Raw genomic sequence first — 17,096 nt, forward strand, 5'->3', positions numbered from 1 at the left:
GACTGCATTCAAGTCCTCAATGAGCTCTAGGTAGGATGAACTAGATGGACACATTTGTGTGGGATGAGATGAACCAGAGCATATGGCACAGACAATAGAAGGGTTAGGAGCAGGTGAACTCTTGGACACCATAAGGGCATCAATTTTTCTAGTCAACCCCTCAATCTTGGCCATGAGCATGGGTGTTTCACTAACCTTGTATAGACCCCTCTTTTGGCTTCGTGGGATCTCCTATCAACATTAAATTACGAACCCCATTGCTGAGATTGATCACTCAACGTTTCAAAGAAGTCTCATGCCTCACTAGCACTCTTACCCATCAAACACCCACCACTCGTTGCATCTACCATGGATCTAACCTGGGGTGTAAGACCTTGATAAAAGTATTGTACTAAATGCCATTTCTCAAACCCATGATGCGGACACCTACAGATCAAATCCTTCAATTTCTCCCAATCCTCATAAAAGTGTTCACCCTCCTGCTGCATAAAGTTGGAGATTTCTCTCCTGAGGGCTGTAGTTCTCTGAATAGGAAAGTACTTGGATAAAAATTTTGTGACTAATGTGTCCCATGAAGTAATGCTACCCACCTCCAAGGAATTAAGCCAAGACTTGGCCTTATCCTTAAGTGAAAATGGAAAAAGTCTTAACTGGATAGAGTCATCTGAGAAATTCTGGAATTTGAAAGTTGCACAAATATCTAAGAATTCCTTGATGTGGTAATATGGGTCCTCCTTCTCCAACCCATAGAATGTAGGGAGGAGTTGGATCACACCCGGTTTCAACTCATAACTGGCGGCAGCAGTGGGTGGCAATATAATGCAAGAAGGTGATGTGAAGTGGGAAGGGATAGAATAATCCCTCAGGTCTCTACGGTCACCTGCTGTAGGTAACTGTAATGGTTCACCCTGATTGGCCATGGTAGTTCCTAACTTGACTTTGGGCGTTTTCCTACAAATATGTTCTACCTCTTCAACAAAGGGAGCTAATGGTCCACCTAGGGAGTGGCGCCCGTGCATAAAAACACAAAAAGAAACAAAACGAATTATCAAATTAAGCTAACAAACTCACTACTAAAAATATGAACAAACTAGAAGAAATAAAAATAATTCTGTACAAAATCACCAAGCTAAAATTATGAAAGCAACAAAAAAATAAAATAAAATAAAATAAAAATAAATCTAACCTAAGACCATGGAGAACAAAGAGATAATATGTGCCTCCCCGGCAATGGCGCCAAAAACTTGATGTAGTAATTCAGTTACATCGGCTTTAATACCACGCAAGCGTACGAATCGTTCATGTAATTTAGTGGGAAGCGAGGGTCATATCCACCGGGAGGACTGAATTTTGTGTATTCTTCAGTCAACTAGCCTAACCAAATATGATGAATTAATATGAACTAAACACTAATTATATCCTAAATTATCAAGCAATCATCTGGTTAACTACTTGCACAACAGGAAACATCAACTCTGGATTTTACGGTGATTCGTACCTCTCTCGAGCGCCACGTAACCACGGATCCAATTTCTCAATCCTTGCGTCTAGCCCCTCTCGGGCGTGTTGGAATTTGTGTTTGTACAGAGTGTTCCCCGTGACAAATTTAGGGGAGCGGGATTCGAACTCATGACCGACCTGCTCTGATACCATGTTGAAACCATTGGGCTAAAAGGCTCGAACCTTTTAGGAAAGCAACCCCACGGATCTTATACAAGGACTGGCCCAGTCGATATAAACACAAATTCCAACACTCCCCCTCACGGGGAAAACCCGTGGACAAATTCACCGAAAAACATGGGACAAACTCCTAGAAAAACCCAGGACAAATTCACCAGAAATACCTGGGACAAATTCGGTGGGAGCGGGTTCGAACTCGGGACCAACCTGCTCTGATACCATGTTGAAACCAGTTGCAGTAAAACCTCGAGGCTTTAGTGAGAGGCACAACAAGACCTTATACAAGGACCGGCCCGATCGATATCTCAACACTCCCTCGCACGGGGACAACCCGTGTACATTCGGTCCCAACATACAAGGGACAAATTCGGGGGGAGCGGGATTCGAACTCATGACCGACCTACTCTGATACCATGTTACTTACCATTGCACCAAAAGACCGGTCTTTTGGCGAAGGCGCAACATGCATATTAAAGACAAGTCATTCCAACAGGGCGCATAGAGTGAAAGACAGAAATCGGATTAAAATACCAAAATCCAACCTCAATCATAATCCTACCCTAATTAGCTAATTTAATAAAATATCCAGAAAACAAATATTCAACAAACATTAATTATCAAATCAGATTCAATAAACATCCAAAACCTAAGTTCAAACCAAATAAAAAATTAAATTCAAAAATGATGAATTACTCCCCTTCTCCTTCCTCTCGCTCGGGCAGCAACTCGTTCTCACGGGTGTTGCAATTTCCCGAAATTGATGGCTTCGGGTAGCAAGAGTGAGTGGCCGGAGGTAGAGACGACACCGGTGATGAACGATAGAAGCCGACGGATGGAGGTGACGTCTGGCGAAGAAAGAAACAGAGTTGAAGTCCTCTAACCAGCTCTCTTGAGTCTCGGTCGGAGTCGGAATAGCTCCGGGAATGGTCAGAAATACGTCATCGACGCCGGAGGATGGTCGAAAAGCGGAATTGGCACCGGAGAAGCCCTCTCGAATCACTTCTCGGCCTGGCGAGCAGAAACTGTCGAACTCACCTCGACGGAGACTCTCTCAAGCTCTCCTCAGGTTTGTTCTCGATTTCTGGATGGCAGTGGAAGGTGGTGGCGTGGCGAAAGACGGTGGGAAACTCCTCTCGGGTCTTCCCCTGTTTCCATTCCAAGGTCCTCTGTTTTGGTCGATCTCACCCTCTCCTTTCCGTCGACGCTCCTCCCTTTCTTTAATACCCTTTTTCTTTGTTTTAAAACGATTTTCCCTAAAAATCACCTCCATTTCACTAAGGGCATTTTGGTAAATATCTCCTTCTCCACCAAAATTCTCCTGAAATTTCATAATTAAATCCATAAAAAATATTTCAGGAATAAATAAACCCTAAAAGCAATGAAATATAATTTAGGAGAGAAAAATATGCAATATAGATAGTGATTAATGCCAAATTCAATAAATGCATGTTTCATTTGAAAACTGATAAATAACCACCTATAACACAATTATAAAGGTTATTCTATTATAATTAACCTAGTTCTCATGTCAGAATATGGCATCAATCACATGCCACCTACAAGAGCTCACTCAAGGGACCCATGTTCTCTCTCTTCCATGCAAGACAAATTACAAAACATGCCAGCTACAAGATCTCACACAAGCGACCCATGTCCAGTTGTATCAAAAATACATGTTGTTTAGAAAATTCTTTCATGCATGTTCCTCGTATCAAGAAGAAGAGATATTCACCAACTAGGCACTTACCTAAAAACACTCTATCAAGATCACACAATCTAGATCACATAAACAAGGGTCAAGAATAATTAAAATTTAAATTCTTACATAAATTCTCTAGACTCTGATGGAAAGAAACCTAGACCTTATCCAAAGATGTTGAAATGCTTCCTTATCTCATTGTAGAACGTAGGAAAGAAATTTGTGTGTATCTTGCATGTTTCTCTCATTAATAAATCATGTTTGATAGTTACAAGTTTAATTTGAGGTGTTTTAAATTTGAAAGGTTTTCACATGGTATGAAAGTCGATAGTCTGATCCAAGGAAAAGGCATTCAATTCTGAAAAAGAAGGAAGCCTCACATCCCTCTTGCATACAGACGTCCTCTCCTTCTTCCTTTCATTCATCATCATTCTCCTTGTTCACTATTTTCTCGTCTCGAACACCATAAACACCTCCATCTTTTCTTCTAATTCATTTGGATCTCCCATTTCTGTAAATCCATTACAACACTCATTTTTGTTATACTATCTTCCAAAAATTATTATTGTGGAAAAGTCAATGGATTCATGTCTTATGGTCACAACCAGACACTTACCTAAAAACTCTCACTCGAGATCACACAATTTAGATTCTATAAGCAAGTGTCAAGAATAACTCAAATTCAATGTCTTACCTATCTTGCCTAGACTCAAGAGGAAAGACATCTAGACCTTATAAAAAACTTTTTAAAAGCTTCCTTATTTCACTATAGAACATTGGAAAGAGAGTTGTATATATCTTGTATGTTTATCTCAATCAATCAAGCTTGATAATTACATTTTTAATTTGAGAAGGTGTTTTCATTTTGAAAAAAAATTCATACTTCGCCAAAAAAAGGGCGTATCAAAGCTGCCACATTCCATTATTAGAAAAGGATTGACAAAACATTCAAAAGTTAGTTTTCAAAAAAACATAGTACAAACCTACTATCCCTGACACGTGAAAATCTTGTCGCATGCTAACAAAGAAAAAGCCAAGCAACTCAAGAGAGCTCAAATATGCTTTGTGGACTCTATAGCTTAATGTCATCACACACAAGCTTCTAATAACTTTAAGCTACATCCATTTGTGATATGGTACAAGAGGCAATTTATCCTTCAAAGCTACCCATAAAAGCTACTAAATCTCAGAGTAACATTTATTTTTTTAAGTCACTGACAAATAGTCCAAGGTACCTTACAACTCTGTGCATGAGTAAATCATATTTTTTTATCAAATTAAAAAAAATGGCCTATCAATTCAAATCTACAAAATTGTCTATCAGGGTAGGGATATTTAGTCATCTCCACATTCTAAATTATTTCAACAATACATGAAGGCCAAAACACCCGAATGCGAATTTTATAAACCGTGTAGATAGATCAAGAAGAAAACTTACGTATTAAGTATATGGTGGTTGAGTCTCATTTGGTGGGTGATAGCAAATAACAATACTATTTCCATTTTTAATCTTGTGAAAGAGTCCTAAAAGCAAGTAAATAACAATATTGGTTACTTTTCTATAGATGATGTTGAAAACTTTAGTGGAGCAAACATGAAAAGTTCAAGCCTAGAGGCATATACATGTTTCTCATAACAACGGGCAAGAGCTCTTCTGGCTGAGTTAGTATGTACTCTCCATTCACAGTTGAAATCAAACAAATTGGGCCACCTCCACACATTTTCCCAAATGATCTAAATGAATGCCTAGCTGATCCTTTTTCCAAAAAATCTATTGTGACAAACCCTTCATCCTATTCATAACCTATTTTAATGGAAAATAAAAACATACTAAGCAACTTAAAATATGCCCCTTTAGATCTAATAAACTTGGTATATGCTAAAGCCAGTTGTGAACAAATTCATATCTTAAGAACAACTAAGAAGAGGATTTAATGGCTTAAGTTTCATGTTATCATTAAAAGGAAACAGAAAATAGATCATAATGTGATTATCAAAACAATAATTCACTTAAAATTGAAATTTGTCATGATCATGTAGGCCAATTTCAAGCTAAACCTCTTCTTAGCTTATAATTGGCTATGAACATAAAGTTTCTTTCTTGTCTCAATGACAAGATTTTTTCCAAATTTTATCGTCAAATTATGATATCAATCATGTTCTACCCATCTTGCCCCAAGTAAGGAGGTATAATGCCAAATTTTGGTCATTATAATTTTGAACCAATTTAGCATTTTTTTTTTTTGCATAATAAAATTTACAATTGCAAGAGCCTGTTAGAGCCTATACTAGATCTTATCTACCACAAATTGGTTTACTTCCTCTTGCCAATAGACTATAGTGGCCTTTTTTATCTTTTAAAATTTTCTTTTATGACAACTTTTTCTTCTCTCTAGTAAAAAATTTGAGGCATGTTTATGGGATTGATTTGGTCCCTTTGCCTAGAGGTGGTACCAATTAAGAGAGACATATCATGTATCATGTCATACATGTATGGTTTCAAGGCTGTTGCTCCAACCTTGAGAAATGATATATGCTGAATACAATTCCAAACATGGTCATCAAATGTAATGACATTGGATATTATCGTATATGATACTTGGAGATCGTACATGTCACAGTGATCTTACAAACTGAGTCAACTTTTTGTTTTATTTCTACTTTTAGCATCGCAACTGTGCTAAAAGGGCACTTTTTGCATAATGATGATGTTCATATATGGTATTACTCTTATGAAAGGTTTACTCATAAATTAGAAATGGCAAGCTACTTTAGATTATATACAAAATTTTAAATTTACAAAGGGGATATAAATGAAAACTAAGCAAATAAGTGAAAAAAAATACCAATCTACATTTTTTTATTTTAGAACCTCTAGCCTAAATACGATTCTATTGATGTAAATAGAAAATGAATGTGTTTTTAAAATTCTTCTCTAAGGAAAATGATTATGACTAGCATAATGTCAAGACCAAATAAAAAATAGTAGTGTGTGGCAAAAACATAAAAAGGTTAAGAATAAAAATACTATAAAATGTCACTCAATGCAGTTTCAACAAATGAAAATCTTATTCATTTTCTCTATTATTCCATTGATATTTTCAATGTGGACATCATTTTTTATCAATAAATGGATAAACATGTGTAAAACCTCATAGATTTATGACACCAATGTGGACTTTGAAGATCAGTTTACTATTGGATTAAGAACAACAAATGTGTGTAAGTTGTACACCAGCTTCGTTATAGCTCTATTGAGAACAACGAATGTGTGTAAGTTGTACACCAGCTTCATTATAGCTCTATGTTCTCGAGAAAGGAGACAATATAGCTCCATGTTGAGAACTAGAAAATATATAGTTTCATGTTCCCCATATCTCCTACTGTCTACAAAACGTGGAATCAATTCTAGTATTTTGCATAAGTATGATGGTGCTAATAGGAAGTAAACATTCACTCTCAATAGTTGTGCCAATAAGAATTTTATTTCAAGTGAATTTTTTTGTGAATGTTCTATGGCCAATTTTGAGTTATAAGTCTTTGTACCTTGTTTCAATACGAAGATTTTTCAAAATCTATTATTACATTAACACACAAAAGTCACAATTTTCCTCATCTTTTCAAACTTATGCATTAGCTTGCATTATTTTGCATTGATTTTTCTGACTAATGATTTTTAAACTTATCCTTTCCTTTTTCTCACTAAGAGATGGTTTCAATTAAATATATGTTTTACAAAACTTTCCCTTATCCGTTGGCATGAGGATCTTTTCTTGTAGACCATTTACTAGCTTTGAACTATTAAATATGTCATATTAGATTTCATTTTACAGGAATCCTTATTTGATATTGACCTCTTTCACATAATAGAATAGTAAGTTGTAAGCTTCTTATTTATTTTAATGAACGAAAATGCCAAAATACTTTTATGAACAATCAAAATGAAGAAATTTTATATGAAAATTTTCAAATTGTTTCTAATTCTTATATATGAAATGTTACAAGGAAAGGATCATTGAATACCATTTATGTATTTTTAAAGGGCCCTTAAGTTTCATTAAAGTGTCATTATTGCATAAATATGTTTATCTTACCTTTTAAAAATAAAAAAAATACAACTAAAATCTAAATTTTTAATTTTAATGCCAATCTAAGAGTTTAAGAACATGTTTCCTTCTCTCTTTATAAATATGAGGAATTCATGCAAACCAGATATAAAGGTGATGGCATATGTCACTCTTCTAGGCCACATGGATTTATCTTAGTTCATATCTATTAACTAGACATAAGTTTAAAGAACAATTCAACTATATTGTTAGTTATAACCTCCCTTTTATCAAGTTGAAATCCAAGTATTGTCATAAACACCATAGGTAGTTAAGAACATCTATTAAGCCTTCGAAAGAATGCTTTGGTTTCTATGCTTTTAGGCATGTGACAAAGATAACTTTAGAGCTTCTCACATTGTAAGAGAAGTTACAAAGTTATTTGTGGCTTATGTATTACCTTGGTTCCACAAAAAAATAATAATTCATCATGATGATTATGCTATTTATAAGACACAAATTTTCAGCCAAAGTTCTCCTTGAATATCTTTTAGTTAAATTTTGTGATACCTCTTCCCTACCACTTTTATAATTTTCAGAAAATGTAATTGTGATCATGATTTCCTCAAATCAACAACACAAATGGGCTTGCAAGATGATGGTTCCAGGTACAAATGACAGACTAAAAACAATAACCATCATTTCGTAATATACTGAGCCATTTTTTTATGTGAATGAGTTACCTAAGTTTGTTACTCTATCTTGCAGGCAAGAACATCCAAATGAAGAGCCAACTTACCAAAGCTGCAACATTTCAACGAGAAAAGATAAAACTTATAGAAAAACACTTTCAAAGAATGAAGGAACTGAAAAGGAAGCAATATGAAGAAGAATTGGAATCTGAGATTCAACATAATGAACATCTAGATGAACTCATGGCCAAGTTCAAGCAAAATGTTCTTTAATCAGTTGCACCTTCTAGTAGTTCTTAAAGGTGAGTCATGCAACTTGCAACTTTTGCTATGGTTGTCATGAAGTGCTTGCACCTTCTAGTAGTTCTAAAAGTTGACTCATGCTTTCAACTTTTGACAAGGTTATAAGAAAGTACCTACCCTAGGGTCATGTTATGTTAATAAGATTGTTGTTAAGATCATTTAACAATCTAAATAGAGTTTCAAGAATTTAGCATAAGCGAATGGTTTATTATATAAAGAGTTTTTTTCTCATTTTGAGTCCATTTAACCATGAAATTGCTATGAAATAAAAGAAAAACTCTTAGAAAAGGATAAAATGTATGTAAAAATAATTTCCTATGAGTTTTATGGTCTACATATGCAATTTTTATAAAGAATTCACCATACTACCTAATACTTTTACTTAAAAAATATGAAGTATTAAATTAACCTCTATTTCTTCATTATGGAGATCCAACAAATCATAAGTACTCTCTATATCATACACCTAAAAAGAATCTCAATATTGCTCACACATTTGTTGGTGGTTGATTTTGAACAAGAGTCTAATTGTTAAGCCTTTGTTTCTCCCATGTCTTGGCAGGTGAGGTCTTATCGAATGTAGCATGTTAATAATGAGTGTACTATTGAATTTGTATTATCTTAAGTATAATTTTCATAATATCAAGGGAGTAGGTTGGCTAATGGCCTAGGCTCCTCAAGGCAAAGGAGTCTCTAGCAACTTAATTTAACATAGGTCGTGATGTTCAGGGATTGGGTAGAAGAGAATGTTACACCCTTGTTTTCTCTCACCAACCTTGGACAATTTTACCTCCTTTAGGTGGTGTATTCATAGGCCTACTATAGAATTTTTGTTGCCTCAAGTACATGTTCTCATAAATCTCCTTTGTGGACTAGTCATGTATGTGTCATGTTGACTTGCTTTTCACCATTAAGGGAGTTGGCATGCTTGTGGCCTTGACTCCTCAAGCCACGTATAGGCACTAAATGGTGGTCTTTGCTATCTTTGTGGTTGTATCCTAGAATGAGATTCAATATAGTCTATAGAATATAAATAAAGTTAAAAATCAAGAGAGATGACACTTAAAGGGCTACTAATATTAATCTACTGGTGTGATATGGAAGTCGAACAATACTTTATCTATAAGTGTATCAATTTTGTCAATAGATGCCAGATGAAGAGCCCCACAATTTCAAATGGACAGGAATAGGGACAAAGGAGTTATTGTTGTATTTCGACTTTTTTATTGTATTTGTACTATATAACATCAAAATTATTTTCTAGGCTCTCTACATTTCATTAAATCATAAATTTACTTATTAGAGGTAAAGTATCCATATATATCATCAATCGATAATAATTAATTTATATTTTTACATTAGCATGAGACAAGGGATGAGCATGGGTAGAGGAAATAAATCGTTGGGTTTTAGGTCGAGGATGGGGCAAGGATTAGAAAACTAGGTAGAGACAAGATGGGGATGGGTTGGAGATATGGTGATGGAGAGGAACAAGGAGAGAAATGGGGTTTCGAGACGGGGTTTGGTTAGGAGTCGAGGTTTCAGAGATGGGATTTTTTCAAGTTTTTTTTTTTTTTTGGGTCATGTTTTGGGTTCATGGTTTGGGTTTAAAAAAACTAGACCTTGACTCAACCCGTGCCCACCCCTACATGAGGCCTAGAAAATAGTGAAGTTACCCCATTACTATTCTCAACCCTAAATGTTGTTGAAATAAAACCATATTAACATACCTTGTAATCTTCAACCACCATTTATACTCTACAATGGATTGACGACAATCTATGCCAAAAGTTATGCTTTCTAACTCATCCTTAGACTTTTTTGGTCTTATCAACTTACAATCTTCTACCAATTTATGATTGGTATGTGCAAATCTAGTACTAAACAGTAGATTATAAAGGGTTCTAAATTTATATTAATTTTATGCAAGTGGAAAGACTTCCATGGTAAGAAATTCAGCATACTATTATTGTTGCCATGCATATATAGCTTATAACAAGCATCCAAACCAAATTATTAACTCCTATTATTCCACAGTCAGATCCAGAGCCATCCATTCCTGCAGCTACAGTTCACAGATAAGTAAGGACAATTCGTCCTCCACAGCGTTTCTCACCTACTTTGAATTATATTTTGTTGACATATTGTGGAGAACTGCAGAGTTACAAAGAAATCTTGAAAGATGAATATTCTAGCAAGTGGGAGCTGGGCATGAAAGATGAGATGGATTCCCTGTTAGAGGATCAGACATGGGAGTTGACAAAACTTCCACAAGGGAAGAACCATATTGATATGTTGACAAAGGGTGTTACTCTTGAGAAACTGAAGTTGTGCGCAACTTCAGTTGGTCTTCTAGTATGATGACAGGGGCAGTGAGTTACATAGGTGGAGGATATCATGTTTGAGGAAGAGGGCGATGCAGTTGGTGTATCAGTCTCCAAGTGGGAGAATTGTTGAGGACTGTGTAGCCTAGTCCACTGCACATGACTCTGTTTCTGAAACAGAGACGGTGTGCGAACAGAGTCCCTCGACAGGAAGACTTCGTCTATGTTGCCAAAATAGAGATGTTGCGCATTGAGAGTCTCTCGGGAGAAAACTGCGACTCTGTTGGCAAAATAAAAACCCTCAGGGTTTCCAAACAAGGTCAGGGCGAAAAACAGAGAGCGACAGAGGAGCTCTCGGAAAAATAGAGAGGGGTTTTTTGAGAGACCTTCAGGCAATGCCGTGGTTAGGAGAGAGAGTGCTCAGAGGCTCGATGCCACTGCCGTCACCACTGTCGGAGCTATAGTACGACGCCGTTGCCGGTGTTGTACAGCGGGACTTTGACTCTATTTCTAAAACATAAATAGAGTCTCTCGGCATAAAGAGAGACTCAAGAAGAACGAGGACATTGTCGTTGCCGTTGTCAGAGTGACTGTTCATTGTCGTTGCCGTAGTCGTCGTCGTTACCAGTGCTGCTATTCAACACTGCTGTCAAAAGAATAGAGTTTGGGACTTATTAGAACAAAGAGGTTTATGGAACTCCTTCGAGATTTTGTATCAGTGCCTGTGTGTACGCCAAGAAGACGAAGCGGGGAGAAGTTTTGGTCTCCCCGAAACCCTTTGAGAAAAAATGGAGAGAAGACTCTCTCGGGTTGTATTTTTGGTGTGAGAAATAGACTGTATTGTGATTCTTCAATTTATCTATAAAATCTTCTACATCTCCCATGGACGTAGGAAATTTGCAGAACCATGTAAAATATTGTGCCGTGCATGATTACTTGTTACTTGTCTTGTTGTCATTGACGATTTTTCCCTAACAATCTTCAGGCTCGCTAACCTCCATTAAAACAATATTAGAGTAGTAGGTCGATCCCCAAGATGCAAGAATAGAGCAAGATCCGACAACAAAGATGGAAAACGTGGACTAAAGGAAGATGGTATGATCCGGCAATGCTACAAGGCAGAAGAGAGCAAGTCCTAACTCAGTTATATATAAACCGAAGACGCCACCTATTCTAGTCTGATTTGGAATCCTTGCTTCCCTAGAGTTTCCTTTTACGTAATACTTGCTAAACATGGAGCTCTACTTTCCTTCCTTGATATTTCTCTGACTAGAGATTTCACAGTTGATAGTTTTTAAGTCATGATGTAGTACTAGCACCAGTATATTGAATTTTGTCATCAATAGATGCACCATGTTGTGCTATGGAGAAAAAGAAAAAGGATCGATTGAAAAAAGTTTAGAATTATGCAATTGAAACATAAATCTAAATAACTAAAATTATATTTTAATCTTCAACATTTAAAAGAAGAAGTTCATTAAATATTACTTTGAATTGTTGTAGCTTTAAATTTTTTATGTAATTATTACATAGATTAATTAAATATTACTTTATAGGTGGGGTACCATTGCACAAAAGTAAAATTTTCTCACAGAAATTATAGAAAATGAATTGATCAAATTTTGAATTTTTAGTGGTTTTAAGAATTTCTCACTCAATATGCCCTACATGAAGGTTGTTGTTGTCCAATCTAATTACACCCAATTACCAACTCATGTAATAAGAAGTATTTTGTGGAAAATTATTATTATTATTATTATATTTCAAGGAATTGTACCCAAATATTGGATTTAAAATTTTAATTTACATGAATAATGACTTTTTAAACTGATTTCCCAAATTATTTGATTTCAACCTTTGGAATCCTCATACAATCCATCCACTTCCCACGTTAGTAAAGTTTGTCCATATAGCACCATGCCAGCCCATCCTTTAAAACCTAAAATTCCTCCTTTCCCCATTTTAGTTTTATTTTGATTTTGTGAGTTTTCTCTATTATAAATAGAGAAACAATGTACTCATTATACAATCAATTAATTGTTTTCTCTCTTAATATTTTAAGAATCAATTCCTATGCCTAATATTTGTAATGACTCAAATAAAACAAATATCAAATAAAACATAGTATAAAAATAAGATATCCAATTATAACTTCATAACATGAACTAAAAGCATGGTTCTCCTCATATGTGCTAATGTAACTCATGATATTACCAGAGGATTTCTTAAAGAACAACAAATTGAATAACAAAAAACATGTCAGTACTTTATAAACTTGAGTCTAATAAGTTAATCTTATAAAAAAGAAAAAGAACATGAGATGAAGAGCAGATATGAAAGAGTCATATATGACCAACCAAGAGAAAATGTTATAACTTTGCTAATGAATGAGTCATATATGTCAGTGCTTTGTCATAGAAGAAGTTGATCATCAAAGAGCTGATATGGAGAGTGACAATGGGTATAACCAAGAGAGATTGCCAAGTAGTTTATGAATAGGATTGTTGAAAATCAATAAACATGGGGATTAGGCGATTCTTGAAGATGTAGGCAATATACTACTATCTCACTTTGAAGCAAAGTAGTCACTACAAAAAAAAATCATAATTTATTATACTTTTTGTGATCTCTGGTTTGCTTTGACAATGAGGAGGCGAGGGACATTATACGTGCATAGAGAATCCATATTTTTTGCGTGAAAAAGGTTGGTCGGTTAGGCATTTGGGTGGTCGACCGGGAATACGGCGTGTGCTCTTCCGTGGCGACTTGTGAGTGGAAGTGGAAACCGCAAACTGGAAAACAACTGGCACTCACTCTCCTATTTCAACGCTCCTATCACAGTTTTCCCAAATTTCTTCTCTATTTCGCATAGTTTCCATGGTGAGATCTAAACTCGAGATGAAGTTCATCGGCGACGAAAGGGCTCGCTGCAAGGTTTTCAAGAATCGAGTCGAAGGGGTGAAGAAAAAGTGTCATCGATTGTTTCTGCTCTGCGGCATTGACATCTTCTTCTTGTGTTCTCCTCCCGAAAGCGAGAAAAAATTCTCTCCTCATTCTTGGCCTCCAAATAAGCCTGAAGTTCTTTGCATCCTCACAAAGTACAGTAATCGAAGCAATGAAGAAATACGTAAGCATCCAACCACTTTAAGTGCCAACTCATCGAAAGAATCTCTGTGGAATTTGTCTTACAAAATTTCTGGTAAATGGGAAGAAGTGAAACAGAGATTAGAATTTCCCAAGGGAATGGGACTGGTGTGCGAAGGAGCATCAGACAGAAAAATTGAGACGCAAACCACAGTTGATCACTCGCATAATCTGTGGCTGGTCTATGAGATGGAATCTTAGGGAAGCAACAACGCTTATCTTCCAATTTCTTGCATGAATCCATTTCAGCAGTCTCAGACGGGGCTTGATCTTCCTTCTGATCAATTGTTTTGGGGTAAGACTCAGAGCTCCTCTAGCACAGATCTCATATTCAAATTTTATCAAACGGTAACATGAATGGGTTCGGGTTCAATGGGAGAGTAGGGGTTATCCCCAAATTTTGCACACATAGGACAGGTTTTACAGAAATTTTGTGAAGTAAAGGTTTTATAGAAGAATTCTAAGTTCTGTGAGTAAAGCATATTGGTTCATTATGTATTTTTTACTCTTCAAGTATTTTGTTTGTTCCGATTAGCTTCTCATTGTTTTCGCTAGAAAAGGTGATTTCTGTCGTGACTTTCTTTCACGTAGCTTGCTAATCAGATGGAACCCGACACTGCCCTTTCCTCCAAAAACCCGAGACCCCCTCCTAAGCATTTGTTTCTTCAGAAATCAAGTCCTTGATTCGATTCTTAACAATCCTTCCCTCAATACTGCAGTTTCCCTGCTCCCCTCAAATTATAACTTCGAAATTCATAAATCAATATGGCGAATTGTATCTTCCGGTGCCAAAAGTGTCGCCCTTCAATTCCCCGAAGGTCTCCTCATGTACTCACTTGATCTTTCTGACATTTTTGAAACCTTTGCTTCTGGGTGATGTCACATATGGGGCATGCTGCTGTGTGGATGATTTTTCTAGATCTTTTGATCCATTACGGGCATAGCTGTTTAGTCCCAATAGATTACACCAAAATCCCTGATTTATATGTTTTCGTTGAAATAAAAATAGATATAGACCATATCATTAATAAAATTAAAGCAATTTTTTGTGACAAAAAGATTGCAATGGCAGGGACCATCCAATTCTCAGCAGTTGTGAGAGCAGTTAAATCTGCTTTAGCTGACTTTGGTATTGATATCATTGTTCCACAGTTTAAACCTAAAATTAGGGCATTTTGATATGATCCATATCTCAAAGTTTTCTTCTTGGAAGAATATGATCTCAATGGGATGAAACAAGCTGAGGGGAAGTGCATCTCCTACAATTCTTATTAGTGTTGTAGTTGATGCTGTTGTATTTGTTGCATATGGTAGATTCCATCTAGAGGCATTTATGATAGTAAACCCCCATATTAGGGCATTTCGATATGATCCATATCTCAAAGTTTTCTTCTTGGAAGAATATGATCTCAATGGGATGAAACAAGCTCAGAAAAAAGAAATATTGAATGCAAGGAAAGTTAACTCTTCGGGTATTGTGCATGGGATGCTCGGGCGATAGTCCATATATACCTCATGCTTCCAAACCCTGTTGGGCAACTTGTTCCCTATATTGACCTGCTCAACCAAGAGATCGAGCATTTTGTCGTCTTTTTTGAAGATCCACATGTCATAATATTGAGCAATTTGTGGTCTTCTTACAACCATTTATAATCGAAATCCGAGATGGTCCTCATCAAACCACAAAAAATAAAATACTATGTGGTGGATATTTATAACACCTGAATCGCCTCTCCACATGGCAAAGTCATTCTATAGCACTTCAATAATTTTCAACAATATTCTAAAACATTTCAAAATTAACAAAACTATTTCCATTGTAGATACACTAAACACTGTAAAAACACACATATCAAGTCCAAATTCACCGAACATCCCTGGTAGAGCCCCATATGATTTCGCAGTCACTATAAACTGTACCTTGTCAGTGATGGGGGTCGGGTTTCGTCGGCTAATGGATGCATGTGTAGGTGACTCAGCATTGTTTGAACTGGAATCAACACCCAAGCCCTAAACCCTATTAACCCTAAACCCTAAACCCTATTAACCCTAAACCCTAATTCTTGAACCATAACCTAAACCCTAAACCCCTACCTTAAAACCCCTAAAAGCCCTAAAACCCAAAAACTTAAAAACTGAGAACCCTAAAAAAATAAAAAATAAAAACTAAACCCTAAAATACAAAAAACCCTAATCCTAAACCCTAAAATACCAAGCACCAAACCCTAAATACACTAAGCCCTAACCCTAATCCCGAAATTAAACCATATGAAGACAAAATTGAATCATAAACCCCAACCCTAAATCCCACAATTAAGAAACAATTAATACACATTACGCACAAAAATTAAAATTAAATCAAATATAACACTAAAATAATAAAAAAGTCAGGGTTTAGGCATACCTTCTTAAATTTGGGGAAAACCGTAGTCGAAGGGTGAAATCGAAGTCGAATCGAAGTAGAATTGAAGAAATCGATGCCGAAATGTCAAAAATCAAAGAAAATTGAAACTAAAATGGGGGAAATCAAACGAAATCAGGAGGTATTTTGGGCAAAGAGAGAATAGCTATAGGAACAAGGGAGTGGGAGGCCGAGAAGACATTCGCAACGAGAGGGAGAAGGGAGAAGGGAGACAGAGGACGAAAAGAGGAAAAAAATTTCGGAGGAAGAAGAGACGAGAGAAGAATTAGACCGAGAGAGGGAATAGTGCAGAAGAGTGACTGAAAAGAAAAAATTTGACGAGGGTTTGAGGTATCCCACCCGCATCATCCAGATGATTCTCAATATACTACAGAGTTCAGATTCCTAAAATTAAACTGTAGAGATGATTTTTGGGTTCTTCTGATTCATCAACATGAATCATGCGCTGGTGCTCCACTAACGATGTCAGGAGATGAACCAAGTAATGCGGCTGAAGTTCATCTCCTGCGTGAGTTGACTAACCCCTCTTATTAGAACTGAAGTCAATTACTTTGTGTGTTGTTTTCCTACAGTGAGCACAAAGGTAATCTGAAATCTGTCAGCATTAGCATCATTAACTAAAATTGAAACTAAACTGATGGGTTAGTTCATTGGAGAAAGAGAATAGAAACTGATTCTTATTCCATTAACTGAAATTGCAAAAGTGTTTTAGCATGCCTATCTTACTCTGAATTTTTTCTTTCTACCACATTTATCAAAACGCTAAATTTTATTGATCGCAGTCAT

At 36.1% G+C, this 17,096-nt stretch overlaps 1 non-coding gene across 1 annotated transcript; it reads left to right on the plus strand.

The window, feature by feature from the left end:
• Positions 1-408: 408 nt before the first annotated feature.
• LOC137939587 (small nucleolar RNA R71) lies at positions 409-515 on the plus strand. Its single transcript, XR_011109969.1, has one exon. It is a non-coding gene; the product is annotated as a small nucleolar RNA R71 (small nucleolar RNA).
• The last annotated feature ends 16,581 nt before the right edge of the window (positions 516-17,096 follow it).

Source organism: Aristolochia californica, unplaced genomic scaffold, assembly GCF_029961685.1.
Source record: "Aristolochia californica isolate CCGP_79_NKW_82.1479 unplaced genomic scaffold, dmAriCali1.0.hap1 SCAF_8, whole genome shotgun sequence".
NCBI lineage: Eukaryota > Viridiplantae > Streptophyta > Magnoliopsida > Piperales > Aristolochiaceae > Aristolochia > Aristolochia californica.